At 41.7% G+C, this 23,761-nt stretch overlaps 1 protein-coding gene across 6 annotated transcripts in view; it reads right to left on the minus strand.

Annotated features, from left to right (window-relative positions):
• The window catches only part of GREB1L (GREB1 like retinoic acid receptor coactivator), a 137,458-nt gene extending 114,989 nt beyond the window's left edge, over positions 1-22,469 (minus strand). For 5 of the 6 annotated variants that reach the window (XM_030483752.1, XM_030483776.1, XM_030483759.1 and 2 more), the window contains exon 1: positions 22,273-22,469. The gene's annotated coding sequence lies outside the window, so the exon portion shown is untranslated. Of the gene's footprint in view, positions 1-21,435; positions 21,589-22,272 lie in introns of those variants that run through there. The other variant, XM_030483743.1, reaches the window with a different exon arrangement.
• Between the last annotated feature and the right edge of the window lie 1,292 nt (positions 22,470-23,761).

Genomic DNA, 23,761 nt, shown 5'->3' on the forward strand with positions numbered 1-23,761 from the left:
TTTTGTATTTACCAGAAAGAGTTCTTGTTATAAATAGTTTATTATAAAGCTAAATGTTCACAGACATTCTGATCTCGAATCACACCTTTGCCCAGGGCAATGTAATCACAAGTGTAGAACTATTAAGGAAATGACCTAATCAATTTAAAGGCTTCCCTACAAAGACTTTAAAATGATAATTTGTGAGAGATGTGTGCCAAGCACCTTCTGTCCTTCATTGCATGGAATAACTCAGTCTGCATTCAGCTTCACCCCTCTGGTGTCAGCCACCCATCTGTCACCACCTCCCTTTCTCTGGGGTAATCTGCTCTGTACTTAGGAGTATCTGCACGCTAGCCTCCTAAGTCTCATCTACCTCAAGAAAGTTACCTCTTGCTGATACTGGGGGAAGTGATGGTTCTACCCAAACACAGGTAACTACTTGCCTAGCTAAGCACAAACCACTGTCAGCAGCATCCGCAAAACTAATAAAATGGCCTCTCCGGCTTATGCCTCCAAAGAAGCTGTATTTAGCTGCAAGGAAGTGGCAAGAATGTTGTTTTGTATAACCTACCTTTATAAAAAATGTGATCTACAGGCATATACTCAATCTTACGTAGACAAAGACAGCATGGAAGGTGGTGGTAATTTAGTTCAGCAGCATGGGGATCTCACCCACAGCCAGTACCTTTGCATGGGTTTGTCCAATAAGGGACTCCAGATTATGTGGCAACTGACTCATTTCAAGGACACACAGAAAGAACAATACCTGTATCTTCCCCAGTCTGGTAGGATCCTTCTCAACTGGAAACACTTCATTTCTGCCAGGCAAAAAGGACTTATTGTATACTATGTCTCAGTTCTGCTTCAAACCATGCACAACAGTCAGCGTTAGAACAGCTACAGTGTCTGAGATGGCAGCATAGAAAGCTACAAAACAAACTGCATCCCAAACACAATCCCAAGCCCACTTCACATATTCAGTCTCACAGAAATCCTAATCTTCAAGGTGATTACTCTAACACAGCTTTACTATAAAGGCAGAAGAGATGGCAAATTAAAAACACTGAATCAGCTACAGGGAAACTGTTGCCTGTTCCTAGAAAATTACTCCGTAGAATTATTTATTCTGAAGTTCTGGCATTTAGATAATAGATTTTGAAAAGAGATTTTGTTTTAGCAAAACTTAGTTTAAACAAGGGCTTTTATACGGGATCATAAATGCTGCTGCTAGCTGCAGAATTACAGATGAGTACAGGTTGCATACATGGATATATACTAATATATCCATGAATATATACTCAATTTGTTAAATGAAAAGATGCTACAAACCAGTTACTAGCAATAACAAAGATCAAAAATGTGAATGACTTAATATGTATGAAGTAATATTTTTTAATCTCAAAGAGCTTTAACAACAGTTTTAGAGTTTCCCCTGCCTCTTCCAACTCTGCTCACAGTATCTTTCCAGCAACATCAGCTGTAAGCAGCTCTACAGCAAGGTGCTATACACTCTGATGCTTTAGAAGCCTTTAAGCTGCAGCAGGCAAAGAGCAAAAAAAAAACCAACAACCTGTAAGAGGCAAGGGGAGTGGAGGCCTTAAAAAAGAATCTATCCTGAAAACCATCAATTACACAATAAAGATTTAAACTTCATCCTTTTTACAAAAATAGCAATTATTTAAACTGTTATAAATATATAATCATAGCACATATGAATGCAATGAATTCTATTTTTTAAATTAAAGCACATATGTAATTAAAAGGATTAAATTATTTTTTTAATTACTGAACTATTAAAAATATTTTATTATGTAATTTAAAGTGTACTTTAATTGAAAAATTGGGAAGTCTCTCATAGAAAGTGTCCCAACTTCATCTTTTGCAGGTCTTGATCTGAGCATGTAATCTTATCAATACAGAATCAAAACCTCCTGTAGTGCTTCACACACGCAGATTAAGATCTACAGTTTTCCTTCTAAGCTCTTATCTGGGCATTATCTGTATTTTACAAAAAGAAAACTATGACCCAAGGAGTTTAAAACTACTCACCTAAGAGTCAACCCACAAATCAGTGTAATGTAAAGTCATCACAAGTATCAACAGTTAATATTTGAACCAAGTTTTTTTACAAACCAGCTCTCCTACCACAGATACAGACGATGCTTGCTGCAGCAATGCACAAACTGTCAAGGAGACAGCAGAACTAAATAACTTTAACTAAACAAATTTAAAAAGTCATCTTCTTGGAGAAACATTTAGAATCCTGACAATCCCTTCCCAATCTAGTTTTCCAGGGAAGATGTGAACATGCGTATTTCTGCATGTTTGGCTACGGAGTTGTGCATGTAGTTAAACTTTTTTAGAAAAAAGTACTTTCTTGTTTTTCCCTGGCTGCTTAATTTTTAAAGCATAATTTCACAGACACAATAGTGTGTTACATAGAAGTAACACAGTTTACAAGATTCACGTAACTGTCTGATTATAAGCGGAGAAGCAACACCCTGATGGAAATACGAACTGAAGTTTCTTCACGAGAATTCTGTTGGCTGGAAAAGGCACTAAGTCACATCTGGTACTCTTCACATCTGTATTCCAAGAATCCTGTAATGAACATGCCTTTAAAAAAAGCATTCCTTCATGCCTAAAATCCCTGCACTAAACCAGTGTGATGTTTTATATGTAGCTTCTAGAAGTAGCACTGAAAATTTAAACAAGAGAGGATAATTGATTCATTACATCTATTTCTACTATATTTCTTTTTTTATTTTTTGCTCCCCATTTCAAAAGGCATTGTTTAAATTGCCCTAATCTGCAAACAGCAACAATAAGTGTAGCAAATACTTGACAATGAAGATGTAAAGCCTCTAAAAACCTGTTACCTTAGTAACCATGGGAATGCAGGAGAATAAGAATACACGGAGTGTCAGGACATCATTTTGGATTCCACAGGGTTTGGGTTGAAATACAGTCAGCTTTCATTAGCTTTTTGTTTTTCCCAGTAGGTCCTTGGACTTTGAAACAAAACCTGAATGACAGCTATGAGCAATTCCAGCCTCACTCCTGATTAGCCACACCAAACAAAACAGCTCTCTTCACTGTGAACCCCCCCCGCTCTGCACCCAACAAGCCTCGAAACAAACGTTATTTATACTGCTGACCCCTCTGGATATCACTAATAAAGCACATTCCAAAAAGAAGAGTAAACCAAAGAGCCACTTTCCTGGCACTTAATAGATAATTCACTTTAAACAAACGTCCTGCAAGAAAAATAAAACGCCAACATACCCACCCAGGACATTTCTGTAACCCCACAGTTTATTTATAGGCTTTACAGGGTATGTTAATTCGACACCAACACTAAGAAGAATTTAGCTCCTCGTTTAAGTAACACTGTATTTCTATTTTACTCATGGAAGTGGAAAAGAAAATAATGAAGATAAAGAAGTGAGATCCATGGCCCCACCCCCACCAAGGTCTTTTGGGAAGCTTGTGGTCAAGACAGAACAGAACAAAGATCTCCCAACCGCTGGCTTTAGCCGGCTTAATTCCAGGTCCATCCCCTTGCTCTTTGCTGATATCTGGTCACTTGGGAAAACAATCTGGAAAAAAAAAAAAAAGCTCCAGGCAAAACCACTGGAAAAAATGAGCAAGAAACTCAAACCATGTGGATTATGTTAGACCCAGCCCCTAGAATACCTAAGTGCTCCTTGAACTTTACATACAGCTTTATACTCACAGTTTCCTCTCTCTGAGTACAAACCAGGGCTTTTCGGAAAGCTAGAGAAATTCAGCTACTCTCCTCACCCACTAATTCTGCAGTCAACATTACAAATATAGCCAATCAAAACATCTGCCCATTAATAAAAACTAAGTTTTCCCTAAAAGCCTTTCTAGATACAACGATGAAATGTGGTAGTGTTGAAGAGTGAGAAAAGGGGAAGGAAAGGAACATCTTTTGCTCAGTAAGAGGCAAAAAGAAAAAAAAAAATAGAAATAATGGGCTGCTTGGTCATCAAGTGATGACAAAAGTCTTTGTCTCAAAAAGCCTGGAAGGTAACAGTAATTTAGAGACACTGGTCTTACCTTGCACTGCACTTCTCTTTCAACTGATCAGGTATTTCTCTTCCATTCTCAGAAATTACCATTCCAGGACACCATTGATACATGTAAGAGCTTTTGCCCCTGTTCATTTGTAGTCTTCTGCAATTATTTACGCACATACGTACAGCTGTACCACACAGTGGCAACACCCATTTTATCTGTGATATTCCAGATTATTTTTTTTTACATTATGCTATATGAATGTCTGGATCATGTTAAACATCATTAATAAACACCGAAGTTACACCCTCAGAACACTGCTCGTGGGGCAAAAAGGCAGCCTATCTCCAGGCAACTGCAGCTTCCAAGTTAATTAAAAAATAATATCTAGATTAAATCCTATTAGTTATTATGTATTGAAGACTACCTCTTGCATGACCCATTCACACATTTTGTGTATATATATAGAGAGAGAAAGGAGTTGCTATTCCCCACTCCTGAGTGCAATCAGGTGTCCAGAAACAGGCTTATCTCTACAATGCTAAGCAAATCCACAACAGTAATGAGCCAGCAGGTTATAAAAGAGCACACTTTATCCAGCCACATGCAAAAAGGAAGGCCATCTCGGGTTTTGAGACGTTAGCTTAGGCCTCAGATGTCCAGTTTTCAAGTCCATCAGTCTCTCCTTGTTTTGGTCACCCAGTTCTCTGAAGCAATGGGGAAAAACAAGCACAATCACACAGTATTTTTTAGGAGAAAAGCATGTTAGAGGAAACTACAAGTTTTGAGAAATCAGAAAGATCTCCTAAAATATTTATTTAAATTCATTTCTTTAGCATACAAACCACTTTCTGAATCATATTATTAAAACCAGGTATGAGTTTACCTATATCGCCAAAAATTCTACTTCTTTCCAAGCTTCCCTTTAATCTATCACATCTTGCTTCATACCTTTAGACTGGTTTTGCACAGTTTCTGCCTAGCCTTGACTCCTGCCCTGAGCAGAGTCGACTTGCTTGCTACTGCTTGGCCAGCCAATCAAAAGGTTCCTCCAGCAAGGAAGACGGCAGATTCTCTCCCAGCAGTACCTATGTCCTGACTGACTCTACTATGAAGAAGCAGCAATGCAATTTGAGTTAACTTAAATTGGTTGATTTCATCTAATCTTCATGAAGCTTCTCCATGGATCTTGCTCCCTCACTGTAAAAGATGAAAGAAATGACTAAAGCAGCAGTTACAAGTAGTCCCAGAAATATCAATCTTTTACGGAGACTGCTGCCAACTTCTAAGCAGTCCCACCACCCACAGCTATCATCCAAGAGGCATGCTAGGTAACCAGAAGACTTCAGGGCAGAGCTGATCATAACAACTGTGTTCCTGCAACACACTCCCAGAGACTTCAAAATAAAGCCTCCAGAAGTGGTCTAAGTGAAGCAGCTCAATCAGTAGCCAAGCCAATGCAAAGCAAAGATTAGAGGATAAGCACAGTCCCATATGCCCAAGGCCCGGAGCTTTCCTAAAGGTGAGCATTTAGCTTCTAACACAGAAAAGGGCTGTGATGAACTATGAAGTAGTTGGCCACATATCTCCATTGAGGACAGGGATTTTTTTTCCTTTCCATTTAAGCTTCAACTTTGTGGCTTCAGAAAGCCATTTGTTGGGAACAAAAGGCTCCCTAGAGACCTATGTTTTGTTGCTTTCTCTCTGGAAAGCCTGTCAGTGGTATCAATGGCCATACCTTCCTAGGAGAACAGAAGCTTGGCACTTCCACCTTTGATGAATGTGGTTTTGGAGTTGGGGGTGTGGGCTGGGGAGGAAAGGATAGCATCATTCTTCTCCTTACAGCAAAGAGTCATTGCTCTTTGTGTCCAAACTCTCTCCTGCAGATCACAAACAGGGCTTTTTATCACAGGGGAGGAAGATTTCTCAAACTCACACTAAGGACAGCACCACTATCAGCTCTGTAAGCAGAGGATGAGTCAGAGCTGCAATAGGAGCATTGTAACAATGACATATGAGAAGAGCATATGTGAACTCACCCAGTATAGAAAAGCAACTGATCATGACTCCACCTCTCTGCTCCCCCTCCCAAAAGAAAGCCCCTGCAGAACATCCTGACATTGAATAGCATTGCTCAGACTCTGGTTGACTGCATTCAGGAGAAGGCAAACAATATACATAAATAATTCCATCCTTGCAACAGCAACACGAGAAGGTGAACACAGACAGATGCCAGTCTTCTACCTACTTCCCCTTCTAGAATTACTGCCCACCCGTATGTAACGTAAGCCATAGGTGCTGTGCCTTCTGACTGGCAGATCTGTAGCTGCTTTTATCTGGGAACAAAGGACACATCAGATCTGTTTTAATGGGAGAAGTGCAGTACAACCTGACCCAAGAAAGCACAAAATAAGTGCAGGTCCGTATTCTACCTGCTCTGTCATCTGCACAGGCCATGGACTTAACCTCTCACCTTAGATGCTGAGAGAATGGGACTTTTTGTCAGTTCCCTACAATTTGAGCTATACAGCTTAGTTATACTCTTTCAAGGGAACAGCAAAAATCTGTATCAGAACAACCACCATCAACTTCTCTATGCCAGACACAGAACTGGGTTTTGAATATCTAGAACAGGGTTTTCAAGCCTGAAATAAAATTCCCAAGTTCTAAATTTTTCCCTCCCCTCACAGAAACTCAGTTCTGCAGGAAGAAAAATTGAAGCAGTTCTCAACACAGTTCAGAAGAGCTCCTTCACTGCCAAGTTTAAACTCACTGGCCCCCAAACATCAACCTAGTTGGCACTAGTTCTACAAATGTTTTTTTGACCTCAGTGTAATTTCAAGACATACTGAAAATACCCGAAATGCATGTTGGAGGTACCTATTACTTTCTACCAAAAGAAGGGCAAAAAGCAGCATATATGCTTGTTTAATTAATTTTACAGAAGTGGTGTCTGTACACCTGTCCAGTTTACAAAATTTCCAAACTAATCCCAGAGTAAGACCTCTCCACCTGACAAAGGATGCATGCTTAAAAAACACATATATATCACAGTATATTGGGCATTAATTGTTTAAAAAATGGATTCTACTCAGTACTGATCACTTCCACTCCCAGGTATTCCACTGCACTCGTCAAGCTCAGTGCGTCACTCAGTGGTAAACTGGATCAAGGAATTCATCCACCTAAAAAGTAACCTGGAAAAATAAGTTGTTTTTCAAGTGGATCAATTCCTCTGCCAGATGCCAGCATACACCAGACAAACAGCAGCAACATAGGGGGAAAAGCTGAGGGTGCTGTGAGGAAATGGGCAACCAACCAGGAGGTTGCAAGGGCTAGTCAACCAGCAAACCACAGTGCTCATTCACTTGGTTTGATATGAACTTTCCTTATTAAGCCAAATCACAGATTTTTAATTACCACATGCAACTTTAAAAAGAAAGAAGGTAAGGAAATCTCACAAGTATGACCCAACATCCACTATATCAATATTCAGTAGGCACCTTGGTACCAGCTTCAAAAAGAGCTAAATCTGCCATACATCCAGGACCATGTTGAAAAGGTGAAGACAACCGCTCTTCTACCTGTGGAAAGCAACCTGGAGAGCATACGGGAAAAATAGAAGAAAAAGGGAAATTAACTTTTCTAACACCTTCCACTCTGTGAAGTGACTTTTGGAAATTACCTCCAAATTCCATCTACTGAGTGATAAGTAGGCTAAACTCAAATAAGCAAAGACCTGTAAGATGCCAAGACATTTGTATTGAAGCTCTTTCCTTTCTGCCCTCCTCTGTAACACAACATCATGGAAATACTCCAGGAAAGAGTTTCACTGACTGAAGGAAATAACAGTGACTCTCACTGTCCTACTGCATTTTGCATTGAGGGCCTTCACACTTCTTTTGCAGATATTACCTGTCTCCTCCAGACACACTTTTCCTTCAGCAAACACCTGGAACTATAAGCCTCTTCTCTGAATGCTGAAATTCAGGGCAGGGAAATAAATAGTATGGAATACTTAACAAGTAATAGCAGCTACAGAGCACATGCACATATTTGCATGTGCATGCACCTTGTATCCTGCATGCATAAAGCAAAAAAAAAAAAAAGTATGGGCTTCTGCAATATAAACAAAGCAGGTGACTTAAATCTAATCTGAGTTCAAATCTATCCAGCACCCTACTACTAAGCAAACATCGGGAGGTACTCAAACAGAGAATGGTTTTCTGACAATTAAGCAAGAACAATAGCAAATATTTCATTTGCAATTAAGAACCTGGGCTTTGTTTTCACAGAAACTGCAGGGATTTCTTCAACAGTGACTTCTACTAACTTCTGCTCTCCACCCACCACCAAAAGGTTTAACGGGCCCAAAACCATGGCTGCTTTTTCCCAACAATTTCAGACTAAAAAAAGGCCATTATTACATCCTCTTTAAAAAAATGTTTCCATTACACTTGCCTACTATATTGATCGGCATTCCTCAAAAGGGAAGAGACCAAAACAAAACCACCACACAGATAAATAAACCTAAACAGCAAACCCACAGTTAGTGGCCTCATTAGAACCAAAACCCCTTGAACATTAAAACAATAATAAAATTAAAATTAATAGGTCTGTTTTGTTGCCACAAGCCAACCTGCTGATTCAGGGCAATGTCACCAACAGTATTCTTATCTGTAAAGGGTAACAATCAATTGTTTGACAGAAACAAAGGAGAGCTCAACAGGAAATCAACCAGCTTGGGACAGATGGTCACTGAATCAAGTTTCACCCCTCCCCTCTCCAAAAATAGGCTTAAGAGGCATTTTCTGTTACCAAGCAACAGCCCAAAGGAAGGCATAAATCTTTCCCTATGTGTTATTCCCCTCCTCCCCAACACACACACATTTCAATCTACTAGGGCGGTATGTTTGCGGGTTTGTTTATTTTCTAAATCATAGGTACGAGGGTTTATTCCCTGCAATGACAATGTGTTTCTGTATGCCCGCTAGCCACTTCGCCTTTTTTTAGGCAAGAAGGTGGTTAACTGTAACCATGCTAGGAGAGCTACCACGAAGGTGGGTTACAAGCAGGAGTGCAATGCTAGTTAGTAACCCTGCCATGTTTGGCCAAGGTTCACTGGAGACCTGAGAAATTGCTCCCTCGAGGAAAGGAATTTCTGACAACAGTTTTATATAAAACCAACATGACCCTGATAACACACTGAAAACAAGAGATGACCTCTAAACGTCATCATAAAACCCTGTACCTGCTTTAACTTATAGAAATCCATAAAATTCAAACCCTAAAAAAGCACCAGGGTATCTTTAACACACACAGCAGCAGACTTTCAAATAATTTGAATTTTCAGAGCATTAATTCTCTAACACATCAACCACCCCAAGTGAGCACCGGCTACTTGAAGTATGGGATGAATAGGTAAAGATAATCAACATTTACTGTTCTGCTGGGCCACGGGAGGAAAGAAGGGGAAGGGGGGCTGAAGTGGAGAAAGAGACCCGATGTGGCTGCTTGTGGAGATCTGGGAGGAGGGGGAGGGGAGCAGAGAGCCAGGGGGTAAAGGACAGCGGCTCTGAAATTCAGATTAGCACCCAGAGAACAAACCGGTTTGTTTGACACCACCCTCACCCCCCCATCATACAAACTGGTAACAGGCCAGCAGGCCACAAAAGGAGATGTAGTGAAATGTAGCCTGCAATAAAATTAAAAATAATAACAATAAAAATAAAGGTTTACAATTATGACTCTCACGAAAATCAAATGGGGAAGAAAGTCTCACTTCGGCAACAAACTGGGCAATAATCATTTAAAAGCGCAGAGCCTGGATTACCACTGACACATACTTAGACTACTAAAACATATGGTCAGAAAAAAAAAAAGAAGAGAGGGATACAGGGGGAGGGGAAAGGTTGTGACAGCATGTGGCCTGCAAACACTTTATTTATTCCTTCCTCAACTAAATCTTGCTTTAGCCAGCTGAAAACCTTCTGCTAGACATGACATCGCCTATTTTCATTGGGTTTTTAATATACTCCTTTAATACCAATGCAGATACCAGTTAGCACCACTACAGTGGGTAAACAGAGCCCTGGACTTGGGCTGCTTTGCAGATGAAGGGCCTTGGACTTTCGAATCCATTTCACCACAAAGCCATCTTGGTGGAGATGCTGCCTCAGCTCTCTGCACAAGGCAACCAGATCTCGGAGGGAAACCAGAGACTGAAATGTTCAAATTCAATTAATTAAAGTTAAGTTAATTGAAATCAAAGGGAAGGTTTGAACACAAAAGCCAGATTAATAACTGTATGCATACCAAGAACACAATTTGGCCTACTATATCTAAAGCCTACTGACAGAAGCATAAAGCTCAGCAGCCCAAGGTCCTGACAGGAGACTTGAACTAAAGACCCTGTAGGCTCAGCCATAGAATACCGTAATGGCTAATCACTAGAGCAACATAATGCTTGAAAAACTCCAGGACAACCACCATCCTTGTTTTAGAGATAGAGAAACTGAGGCACATAGAAGCCATGTGTCTCAGTAGCAGAATCAAGCAGTAAAACGAGATCTTCTGCAGACCCAAGTCCACATTTTAATATCACCCTGAGTATTCAAATGAAAGCAAGTTGTTATTTATGTAAATTCATGGCCAACATCAACATTTTTACAGCTGGTTTCCCTTGCCTCTTCGCAGCTTAGTGAGAGCCCTGTAGCTGAAATGCAATTCTTCACTGAAACTACTTTCTTTGATCAGGCAGGCAACCATAGTTATTCCAGAGTTATTTAGCAATGGATATACCCATTTTTCTAACACATCAGAATTTGGCTAAATAAGACATGAAAAAAGCTACAGTTTTTCTCTAGTGCCTGTTAGTAATTTGGTTATAACATATTAAATGAATTATGGACTGTAATGGTTTTGTATCTTTTGAATATCAGTGTAAATGGTGTGAAACGTACCATGGCAACAGAAGCCCCTTACACTTTACATGCTAATAATCCATCACATGGGGGAAAAACCCTACATTGTAGTTTGCATAAGCATTTATCATAGTTTAAGAAGAGACCTTTTCTCTTACATTCACAAATAGATGTCCTTTACGTCACTCTGCCACAACAAGAGAGAGAACACCATGTAAGAGGGGAAATAAACGTTGTTTCCTTTTCCCCTCTTAAGTATGCCATTGTGCTTTTCTTCACTGACCAAAGAAACTTCTGTACTGCTTGGCCAAGGGGGAATGCCCCGGCATTTTGCATGGTTTTGGTTGAAATGTGAAAGGATGCAAGTTTACCTCAAATCTCCCTCTATTCTATGATTCTGTGAAGTGAGGACTGAGGAGACTGCTTTCCAGTACCGTTTTCTTTAAAAAAATCACAACAGATTTTCTTTGGATTTTTAGCTCTCAAACTGCTAGTTTAGAACTCTAGGTCTTTAACTCAATCTGTTATTATATTAACTTGACTCTTTACCTTGAACTAAGCCATTCTCCACTCAAGCAAATTAAAGCATGTATCTGTTAAACGATCCAAACAAATCCCCCTCTTTTTTGCCAAGGAACATAATAGCAGTTGGCTGTATTCAGAACACAAGAACATTACTCATTTACCTCTGAGCTGCTCTGGTCTGATGTATTAAGCTTAAGCTAAAGTTACAAAAACATGTTTTTGCAATAGCAAGTAACACAGTAGTAGCAGAAGTAGAACCCAAAGATCAATTGAACAGAAAAATTTTACTAAAATTACAATAGTGCTTCTCTCCAATAAAGGATCAGAAGAGTAACAGAATGTTAAAGAGTCATCAGTTAAGATCATCAGTTAAAAGCTCTATTAAGCAAAAAGAAGTCTAGCTGTAGAAACAGAGAAGGAATTACAAACCATCAAGGATAGGTAAGCCAGTAAGAACCGAAGGTAGATCATTGCAAGCCTCATTTCCAAAACAAAGAAAGTCACAATCTGAATATTATCCTTTATATGGCTATATGGTGACATTACACTTCACTGTTTACTCACCAGTTTGACATAAACCCATTTCAAGAGAGCCCATTTTTCAGGAACTGTTTTCTTCTTATGTATTCATAGTTTGGGGCTATTTTTCCTGGCACATATAATGACTGTATGGACACAAGAAGATTCACCAGTGTATTCTCTTATCTCTGCACGCTGGCTGAAAGAACAGTTTATGTGATTTATTCCAGAACAGAAAGGCACTGTGACAACACACAGAATAGACCTCATTTTCAACACGCAGTTTTTAATGAGAAATTTATCAGTTCCTCTCAGCATGAACTGCACTTTGGAACAGGGAGGACAGAATTGTTTTAATGAATTCATCCCGAGGCCAGCCTCCTCCCAGGCATATGGCCTCAAATACACTAGTTTTCTGTCTTCAGGGCAAAGGATAAGTTATGAATCAAAACAGTTCTGCTCCCTAGCCCTTGGTAACTTGCCAGTTAACTCCTTCCTAAAATTGAGTTTCTCAAAGAACACCCAATCTCTCGTTGGCAATTTCTAGTTCTTCTTTCCTCCTTGCTGTGTTTTTTATAAAAACCTCGACTTCCCACAGTTTATTCAGATAATCATTTGGAGCAGGAAAAGGTATGTTGTCATCCAGCCTCCATTCCTTTTTTCATAATTGGAACTAAAAAGCACAACCCTCCTTTTTCAACACTTGGCTATTTTTCCTCTACATGTGAAGTATATTCAGCTAGAATATGGCAGCTAGAGTGGAACTGCAACCCACATACTGAATTATCACCTAAGAATCAGTATGTCCAGAAAAATAAAACATACAGCCACACATACAGTTCAGTTATCAGAAAGATGCACGAGGGCATGCAATTGAGAACAGCAGTTCCCAGACTTCATCATCTAACAAAATAATAAGTAGAAATGATTGATTGAAATAACATAAACATTTCCTTTTTATGCATGCTTTATTTTAGTCCTGAAAAAGAACTAAGAAGAAAAAATAAAATTAATAGTACTGAGCTTATTTTAAGCTTCCTTAGAGTAAATGTTTTATTATGATCATTAATTGAGAAAAACTGATTTTAGACAGCACGACAATGTCAGTCTATCAGGTATCAGGTTATTATCCTTTGATGCTCAATCTTCCATCCCAGGCAGGGCAAAGAGCCTCTCATGGAGTCGCTCAAGCTTTGCAGCCTTCCTATTAACACACGCCCAGCGATGCCTCAATCACCAGACCAATTCTGGGTTGCCATCCAGTAACATGACAAGACCTGCAGACAGTAACAGGACTCTTGTCTCTCCAGTAACATGTGTGACTGGATATGCAATCAGCATGAATTTCTGATGACGTGCAGAAAGCACATCAAGCATACAGCAGGAAAATGGCCAGAAAGATGGCAGTGGAAAGCAGGTTACCAAAAGAGTTCATGCTGCCAGTAGCCTAAGGAAGGCATGCCAGCCTTCCTCAAGTGTGTTTGCAAAACCCTTGGGCCAGATGAATTGTTTCAGGAAGCTGTATCTTACCAATAGGTAATACTCCCTAATTTTATGGTTTTCTTACTGCCCCACTTTACAACAAACAACAGAATCACAGAATAATTCGGGTTGGAACGGACCTCTGAAGGTCAACCAGTTCAACCTCACACTCAAGGCAAGGCCATCTTGGAAATCCTGTGAAAGTAAAACACTGTTCTGATGTATTTTGTTTTGTGGCTGATCTGCATCGATAGTTCTGACTTATTAACCTGTGAAATTCGTATGCTAGGCTTTCAGTAATTCTCAGCTAGACTACAATGAAACCAGCTGAAAGGCTGTTTCTTAAAAATAAAAAGTCTGAGGCACAAAATACAGTTTTTCTTAAAGAAAATGGAATGTTTTATTGATGCAAAGAGTTTATCTGTTTCCCAATACACAGTTTTTGCAATTTGGATGAACTACTAGTGAACTACAAAGCAAAGCTCCAGTCATGTGTCAAGGTTATACATTGAGGTTCATGCTGTACTTCTTTATATAGAGAATCAGAATAGAGAGTACAAGGTTAGGATATCAGCATCATCAGACATCAGAAGCATCAAAACTACACAGCATCTGTTGCATTCCTCTCTCTTTTTCAGCCCTAAGACCCTGAACTGCATATTATTGAATTCAAAGTTATACTCCTTTTCACAGAACAATTCAATTATAAAGCATCTGGACAAATACTGTCTTTTACGGAAAATAAGTCCCAGATCCAATTCTCATTTATTACACTGCTGGGACAGCATCCATTTAACATGATGATCAAAAGCAAACCTTTTTTTTCCCCTTCAAACAAACATCAAAGCAGCAACATTAGGATGAATTTTCAAGTGTTATGAACCTACAGGTTATATATTCCTCCTTTTTCAGCAGGAGGAACTCTGGCAACACACACATGCAACTTCACAAGTTCAACTTGGCAGTTAATCTGTCTGGCCTTAGCACATAATCAGAAATGGATTTACTACAGTGACAGCAAAAGGAGCTGAAATCCTACATGGCACTGTGTAGGGGAGTGCTTAACTCCTATCACAAATACAGCCTCCCTCTTTCTACACCAAATGCACATCACAACTGGAATCACCCCAAATCCAGGCTTGACAGAAAGCCAGCCAGCTGTGCTGCAGATGAAAATTAAGCACCTATCCACACAGCCACCAGGCACAAGGCATCTCTCAATAAAACAACCATGCTGGACAGTTAGCAAGCATTCTGTTCATCATGATAGTGGAGAGCAGCCAGAAGAATGCTTGTTTTTTTTTCTCAGGCTTTTCTGTCACAAGGTCACATCTGCTGTTTAAAGTGGTTTTTGGTGGTGGCTTTTGTTGAAGAGCTTCTGAGGCATACCATTTTGAATGATGTTACTGGTGGCACACCTACAACACACCAAGATCCCCTGGTCTAGTTATACACTCATAGAAAGGCAAACTGTGAACACAGTGTTAATGTTCAGATCAGTATAAGCCATCTCAGCCAAACAATCATTAAAGAAAAAGAATCCTATGACCCATTAACACAATGGATCATTATGATATTAGACCCCAGAATTTCTAATTCATGTCCTTTTCTCTTTTATATATGTACACTTCATGCACACACATAGACACTATCTTCCCTAGTCTGTCAGATCTACAACTTAGAGGACTTCTGGAGGAGGCAACTGCCTATGCATTTTCTGTGCAGCACCCAAAACACCCTCAGGCACATAGTAAGTAAGAAGAGTATTACTAAGTCACTGCTACAAAAGAAAAAAAATCTGTATGTTTAGATGTCCCGCTGTTCATAGGAAAGATTCCATAGCTCTTGACACAAAAGCATGTGACAGCTAACATTTTAATCTTGATGCCCTTGAAATCCAGCTTGCCTCCCACATCTGCTAAAATCTTGATTGCGGACTAGGAGGAAGACGGCGAAATAACAATCAGGCAGCCAACAAAATACCACACCAGCAGTGGAAGGACACAAGGCTCAGGACAGGCAGTGGAGCACTTGACTCTCTGCAAATCCCAAACTGACAGCCATCAATACAAGGTTTTGCTACATATGCTCTTCATCCTGAGCCATCACGAACATGGGTAGGCAACAGTAATGCATATAAAAAAGTCCCTATTTCACCAGCGACTTCAGTGTAAAGAGGTAGGTGCCCAGATTCCTTACGTGTCAGAAGCAGCTGAGCTCAGCTATTGGGAACTGCTCTTCCTTACCACTAGAACATCCTTCAAAGCAGGTATGATGAAGGAAGCTCCGAAGAGCTCAGATCCCACTAAGCCAAGGGTGCTGTGCCCCATTTCAGTTTTTAAGTGATCATTTCCTGTTTACCGGGACGATTGTGGAGGATCAGGCACGCAGTAATTTCCACTCTACTCTCACATCTTATCACAAGGAAGGGACCACATACAACTCAGGGTATACACAGTCTGACTGAGCATTGGCATTAAAATTGCATATGAACCATCTCTATCTTTTAGAAGACAGCTGGAATTAATGGGGGAAAAAAAACTCCACTAAATTAAAAGCATAATTTAACTACCAAATTCCTGGAAAAGGTCTCCTTAGGCTTCCTTATGTCTAGAGACCCAAGAGTCTACAAGAAAGCAAGTTTTGAAGTTGGAGGTAGCATTATAAAAGAAAGGAGGGGAAAGGGGTCTAATATCTCTCAAATATGTAGAATATTAGAAGGAAAATGCTTCATATGCACATTAATACTTCTTTATGAAGCCAAATTTAAATGCTGTATGGCTCTAGAGAAAAACAGCAGCCTAAGCTGTCTTCCAAAGAAGGCTTCTCATTTCTCTGCCATTTTGGTGGTGTGCACTCCATTCAACAGAGAAATCGGTCTGCAGAGGGAGGATGCAGCAGAATTCAGTGCAAAAATGAGAGGTACTAGCAAAATGTTCAACTGCATTTGCACTCTAAATGCATCAGTTTAAGTAGTCAGCCATCTAACTAATCTTAACAGCTTCGCATTGGATGTTCCAGGGAAGTCCTGTTACTTTTGGTGAGATGCACAGACGAGTCTTCATTTAAAAAAACAAACAAACAAAAAAAACAAACAACAAAAAACCAACCAACAAACAAAACCAAACAAACCAACCCAACACTGAACACTGTCAATAGAATGCATTTCAGACCCACAGTTACATTCAGTAACTAATCAGTAACTAACTTCTTCACTTCCTTCTAAGTGCCAACGGTCTTGAAAAGAGCTAATTATAGACTATTATGGAGATAGGAGACAGAACAGGAGAATCTTTGCACAGCATTTATAAAACTAGTCACTCCAGACTTGTTCATGGAACCACTACAACAGATGTCTGTTAATCTCTTAAGTAACAGTATATTAAGTCTGCCCACACTGTTTTGCTGTTCATAGCTCAATCAGTTTGAAAAACTACCTCAAAATAACCTCTCTAAAACCTTACATGGGGAATATTAATGGAAGGTTTCTATCAGATCTTGTCACACTGACTCAGGCTGCTCCCTACCATCTTACTCTTCTGGTGATTTTATGTCATTTTATGTCACAACACACAGTTCTTCCCATCTTTTATATTTTATAGAGATTTTATTAGTTACTGTAGTATAACTGCAAAGAGAAAAAATTAAACATTAAGTGCAAATTAATCAAAGTATTTGACAATATGTGCTGTGAGATGTTCAGATCATGTATATGGGGTTTTTCATTACACCTCTGAAGTGCCATGGAACTTAAGATGCTAACTCAATGAGAATTACATCAAATACAATTCAATTAAAGTCATCATTTACACAATTCTCTATGGCCTCTTACGTCCCAGAAGAATTTCACAGAAGCTGTGGCATTACTGTGCAACAGAGTAAGACAACAGAAACCAGCTTCATGGCTTCAGGAGTTACCCAAAACAAAAATAATTATATTTTAGTCTCATTGAATCATTTAGGTTGGAAAATACCTTTAAGATCATAAAGTCCAACTGTTAACCTAAGCACCTTTTAAATACCCCCAGGGATGGCAACTCCACCACTTCCCCGGGCAGCCTATTCCAGTGCTTGACAACCTTTTAGGTGAAGAGATTTTTCCCAATAGCCAATCTAAACCTCCCCTGACACAGCTTGAGGCCGTTTCCTCTTGTCCTATAGCTTGTTACTTGGGAGAAGAAACTGACCCCCACTTCCCTACAACCTCCTTTCAGGTAGTTGTAGGGAGTGGTAAGGTACCCCTTGAGCCTTCTCTTCTCCAGACTAAACACCCCCAGTTCCCTCTGATGTTCCTCATGAGACTTCTCCAGACCCTTCACCAGCTCTGTTGCCCTTCTCCAGACACGCTCCAGCACCTCAGTATCTTTCTTGTAGCGAGGGGCCCAAAACTGAGCACAGTATTTGAGGTGCAGCCTCACCAGTGCCCAGTACGGGGGGATGATCACTGCCCCATCCCTGCCGGCTATGCTATTTCTGACACAGGCCGGGATGCCGTTGGCCTTCTTGGCCACCTGGGCACACGTTGGCTCATGTTCAGCTGGATGTTGACCAACACCCCCAGGTCCTGATCCACCAGGCAACTTTCCAGCCACTCTTCCCCAAGCCTGTAGCATTCCATGGGGTTATTGTAACCCAAGCACAGGACCGGGCACTTGGCCTTGTTGAACCTCATACAACTGGCCTCGGCCCATTGATCCGGGCTGTCATATCTATTTGATACTTCCAAGCCAACAACAACAGTGTATAAAATTTGGCTGTTCCCATTGTGAATAAACATTGTTCCAAATTTCTGTCATCCACAAGTTCCCCTAACAGATATTCTGTGGTTTGGTTTTTTTTTTTCTTTCGTATTATAAAAACATCACTTATTCTATTAAAATACTAAGAGCCTAATGCTACTGAATAGTTCACCAGCATAAGCGCCTTCAGAGCATGGCTCCTTGGCTTTGGGTCATCTTCACTACTTACCTTCAAGTTCAAATCCATTAACACGGGCTACACTAGCTATGCTCAGAGTTGCAAATGAGTCATTCAGTAATGACTCACTGAAAATTCATTTACTAGTTCTTTCCTCATTGTATGAGGATATTCTCAGAGTTCTTTGAAACAAGGTGTGTTTGGGATATAGAAAACATGAAATTGGTCCACAAATGCATCTCCATATGGAATACAGCATGAAACAAAATAATAAGGGCTTAAATTAAAAAAAAAAAAACACCAAAACCACCAAAACCCAAAAAACAAAGAAACAAACAAAAAACCTATATTAGGCAAAAGTGTTTTGAACAAATATTCTTACAAGCAAAACTTCACAACACTTAAAGGAATGTCATGCCAAGACAGGATTTGAGGAAAGTAAATGATTCTTGGAGAAAATAACAACACATTAATTGTAAAAATTTAGAGTTGCTTTATGACTGCCACTGTAATCTGTTTCAGAATATTAGAGATATCTTAATCACTGTATCTAATGAACTCTAGTTCACAGGACTAATTCTCTAAAAGACATCATTGTCAAAATGTCAAGGCTTATTACTCCTTCATTTGTCAGTCTTCTCAACAGTCCTCCTTCTCACGATTCCATTTTAGAACCAAAGGAAAATGTGTGTTCCACATTATGTGCGAGAAATGATTGTGCAAGAGCAGGCAAAATACATATGCTTCAAAGAGGCTGTCCATCTGAGGTATAAAACCAAACATCTCAAATGTTTTTTACATGAATGATTTCACAATCCTTTTTACAAGAGTAAAGATGTGATACCTTAATATCATGTCCAAGCTCCAGGTTTTGTTAATTACGTCCTACCTACCTAAATGCCCCCTGTAGTTTCAATTAGACATGGTATTCTTCTTCACTTCCCGTCTTGATTATTGTGCACTGTTGCTAAGCGCTAGTTAACAGTTGCCACATTCACCCAAAGTTGGCTGCACTTCAGTGGTCATTCAAAGAATTAAATACAAAACATATGGTACAGAACCATACAAAGCATAAAAGCACTTTTAAAAACCACTCTAAAATGCTTAATATGAAAGATACTACAAAAGGTTACACTGCTGAAAGTAAAATCCTTACAAGTTTTATGCCACTTGAAATTTCCTAGAAACACTGAAAACTGTAAAGAAATACATTCAAGCTTTTTTTTAAAGCTATCATTTATAAGATTTCCTAGAGTATATTTCTGACATCGTACTGAGCCTAGTTTTATACTGAATGAACAGTCCAGCATTCATAATACGATAGGGCTTCACAGTACAGAGACTTTTCCATATTTCCCTTTAAAAAAAAATAGTTTAATTCCCTTATAGCAACTAGAGTCTCCTAGATTACACTACCAAGTTTTCTTCTTCCTTGTCACTGCAAAATACTTTGGACATGACTTATTGAACCGCCAAATATCAATGCCAATACTTATGTGTTTAAGAAGACCTTGAACCAAATGTGCTTTTTTGAATTCTAGACAAACTTTTCACACAGTCAGATCACCCCTCCTTTCATCTGCGATGTCCTCATGAGATCTTAAGAAACTTCACATATTTTAATTATCCCAGTAAAAGCTCAGTAATCAGTTTGCCTGTTACTACTTACTTCCTTTAGTACTATTACATCCTGGGCTTAAAACTTCCTTACCAAAAAATCATCACTGTTTCTAGTAGAAATACATTACGTACAGCCAAGCCCAACTAACAAAAATTCCTGGTACATACATATTGGGGTTTATAACTAAATTCTGTTAAACACCTTAGCCAAAAATCTGTTTTGCACAAACACTACCAGTAGTAAACAGAAGCATACACTGTATGTTATCTGTATTAACAGATGCATAATTAAACCTTCAGGGTTCGGATCCCAGCTCTTTAAACAGGCAGGCACATATGGAACATTATTTATTGACTTTCTGGAACGTTTTGTTGGAAATACTTGACAACACATGAGAACAAGCACGCGTATGTTCAAAATCCACAAGTGTTAAAATGAGGAATAAATAAACATTTCTCAACAGCTCTGGGAATCCTCACACAAGCCTTATTCCTTTGCAAAGAGGTATTTAAAAAGTTAATCCACCAGCTCCATAAGTGCTTTTGTCCTGCTCACAACTGAATTCTTTAGGGTAAGGTTTAATATTTTCAAAGAAATTGCTTTTCTAATCCCACTAGTGCATATGTAATGAGCTTTTTATTAAGAAGGCATATTTCTCAACAAAAAAAACCCCACTTAAATGTGCATTACAGTATTTGTAAGTGCAGAAAGCTTTAGCTGTCCTCTCAGAGATCACATATATATCTGCAACTGAAATATGCACCTACTTGCTTCACTCTCAGATCTACACAACAGTAATAATCGTAAAAAATATAATTAAAATGCTTCAGTTATTCCTAATCAGGGAATAAGAGACAATACTTTCTTCAGCAGCAGCCTTTTATTTCAATCTTTTAAAAAGCTCTTTGTAACAAAAAGTATCGATGAAGCATGAAATATTATTTCAATAACACTTAAAATATCATTCAGTGGAAAAGTCAGAAGAGTCACCAATTCAAAGAAAGCCAAATGGAATTACATAAAAAAGGTCTTATCTTCAGGGTGTTTAAAGCAAACACACTGACAAGCAGTAGACATGGGAAATAGTTCTCTACCAGGCAACTCAGAGATTGTCTCCTGCACTTCAAACACATCTGATTACCGATAATTCTTAATTTCAGAACATGGATAAATATTTGCAGGCCTGGGGCCTAAGCAAAGAGCAACCCTTGGCCCACCCAACCCCTGGATTGCCCAAAATCCTGGGGTTTAAACAAAGTTTCCATCTTGTGGAGAGTTCAGGAAGGCCACGGGCAGCGCTGGGGAGAGACGGCCGGACCCCGGCGGTACCTCAACGGCTGCCGAGGGCGGCCACATCGCACATCGGCCAGCCGCCCCGGCGAGCCGCCGGCAGGTCCGTCCAAGCCGGCTTATCCCCGCCTTTACCTTTACTTGCCAACATCAAGCAAGACCCGTCGCCACGGTGGAGGAAAATCACCGCAAGGCCGCCTGTCACAGGGCCCGCGACGGCAGCCTGCCCTCGATGCCTGCCACCGCGACCGTTACTGGCCGAAGGGCTGCCGCGTCTCCAGGGGACACCGCCGCCGCTCCGCGACAGGGACACCCCTGGCCCCCTGCAAGGCGACCCTGCTCCCTGCCCTCCCCTCCTCAAGCGGAGCCTGCACACGTCCAGCAGCGCCCCCCGTGCAGACGCACCCCCCGCCCCGGGCCGCCGCTGCTCTCCCCTCAGGCGAAGTCTCCCCCGGGCGCGGAGGGCGAGGCAGCCGAGCCCCCTGCCGGCGGCCGCCCGCATGGCAGCGCGGCACGGGGGAGCTCGCCGCCCGCCCGCCCGCTCTCCAGCAGAGCCACCTGCACCCCCCGCGAACACCCCGCGCTCCGCTGCTTGCCGCCCGCCCGCCCGCCCGCCTGTGCGCAGGGGCTGCTTTGCTCCCGCAGCCGCCCGGCCGGGGCTCGGCCATCCCCGCCTTGCCCCGTCGGCGCGGGGTCATTTACCACCCCACACGCCCCCCGGTCCGAAGCGACGGTAACAAAGGGCTGCAGCCCAGCCAGGGGAGGGCACCAGCACCCCGCCGATGACACGGGCCGCAGCCCTCGCCACCGCCAGTGCTGTCCTGCGCTCCGCGGGGTGACTGACACGGAGCGCGACCCAGCGAGCGGGGCGCCGCTCCGCCCTGCGGCGCCCCGGCCCCGCTACCTTTGTGCCCTCCCCAGGCACCGGCGAGAAGGCGAAGTAAAGCCCCGCGCCCCCCGCCGCTCCCTTACCTTGCTGGGCAGAGAGAGAGAAGTTGAAGCGCTCCCTTTCCACCCCTCCCTTGATCTTTTGCTTTTAAATTTAAACTGTTTATTGTATTTTTTTTTTTAATTGTATGTTCCGCCTCCCTCCCCTCGCACCGAGCAACTGCGCTCGGCAGTCCCGCCCGGCGCCCTCGGTGCCACCGTCTCCCTCCGGGTCTCGGTGTCTCTCTCTCTCCGGCGGGAGGAGGGGAGGGGAGGCGAGGGGAGGAGAATGGGGCGGGCCCGCAGGTGCCGCCCCTCCTGCTCTGACAGCGGGGAAGGAGAGGGGTCGGGGGGGCAGCGGGCGAGGGGACCGGGCGGTGGCCAAGGAGGAGCCGCGCTCAGGTGAGGGGTGTGCGGCATACCCCGATCCCGGCCCGGCCGCAGAGCTACAGGGCTGGGAGCCGCGTCGTGTCAGGGGCTGAGGTGATGGGTTGTGAACGGTGGACGCGGGTTAGTGGAGGAGGCAGCGGAGGGCAGCGGGGCCTGGGACATGGCGGCCGAGCTCGGTGAGGAGAGAGCGAGCTGAGGTGCTTCCAGTCAGGGAGGGAAGGGAGGAGGCCCTGCACGGGGTTGGAGCCATGGACGGAGCTGGGAAGCGTCAAAACCCTGTCAGAAATCCAGGCGGCTGAAGATGGAGTGCCATCTGCACTGCCCTGCGAGAGACGGGCCAGCACCACGGGCCAGTCAGCGCTGTGGGCAGGGTTTAAAGTTGGAGGGGTCAGCTCATGGTTTGTGTTTAGTTAGCAACGGAGCTAGTCCAAGGACAGTGAAGTAGAAGCTGAAGGGGCTTTGCATGCTAGGAGGGTGCTGTGGGTGTACTTGTGTCAGAGATTAAATAGAGCAGATCTCAAGGCGAGGTGGGTAGAGATGAGGGCATCTGAGTGCGTTGGAGGGGATGGCAACAGAAGGATCTGGAACACTGAAGCTGTAAATAGAGCCCAAGTCTGCGTGGGGAAGCAGTGGGTTTGGATTCTTTGTGTGTGTGAAGATGAAGGTCAGACTTAGCAGGAGCATGGGAAGGAGACTAGAAATACAGCAGGACACTCCGAGGATAAATATTCCTTGAACTGGGGGAAAATGATTTTGTATTCTCTTCCTTTTACCTTTGATTGATTAAGCTACCATGTGAACCATCTCCTTTTCAGTTTTTGCTTTTCAAAGAGCATATTTCTTGAGAGCCTATCAAAAAGCCTTTTTCTTCTCTAAGGGCCATAGGGCTCAATCTTATGTGGTGTCCTATCTTTCTGCCTCAACAGCTGAGAAAAAAAGTGATAGTGATAAAAAAGTGGTAGTGGTGTCACCTACTGCTGTGTGACACTGTGGAAAAGAAGATGTCCAGTACTTTTCTCACATCCTTTGTATTTGCAGGTTATAATATGAAGTTCCAGCATCCCAGTGAGTATTCTCATTACGAGAGATAATGAAACTTTCCATCAAAAAGTGTGATGGAAAAAACTGTCCCTACCAACTTCTT

The sequence above is a fragment of the Strigops habroptila genome, chromosome 1 (genome assembly GCF_004027225.2).
Source record: "Strigops habroptila isolate Jane chromosome 1, bStrHab1.2.pri, whole genome shotgun sequence".
NCBI lineage: Eukaryota > Metazoa > Chordata > Aves > Psittaciformes > Psittacidae > Strigops > Strigops habroptila.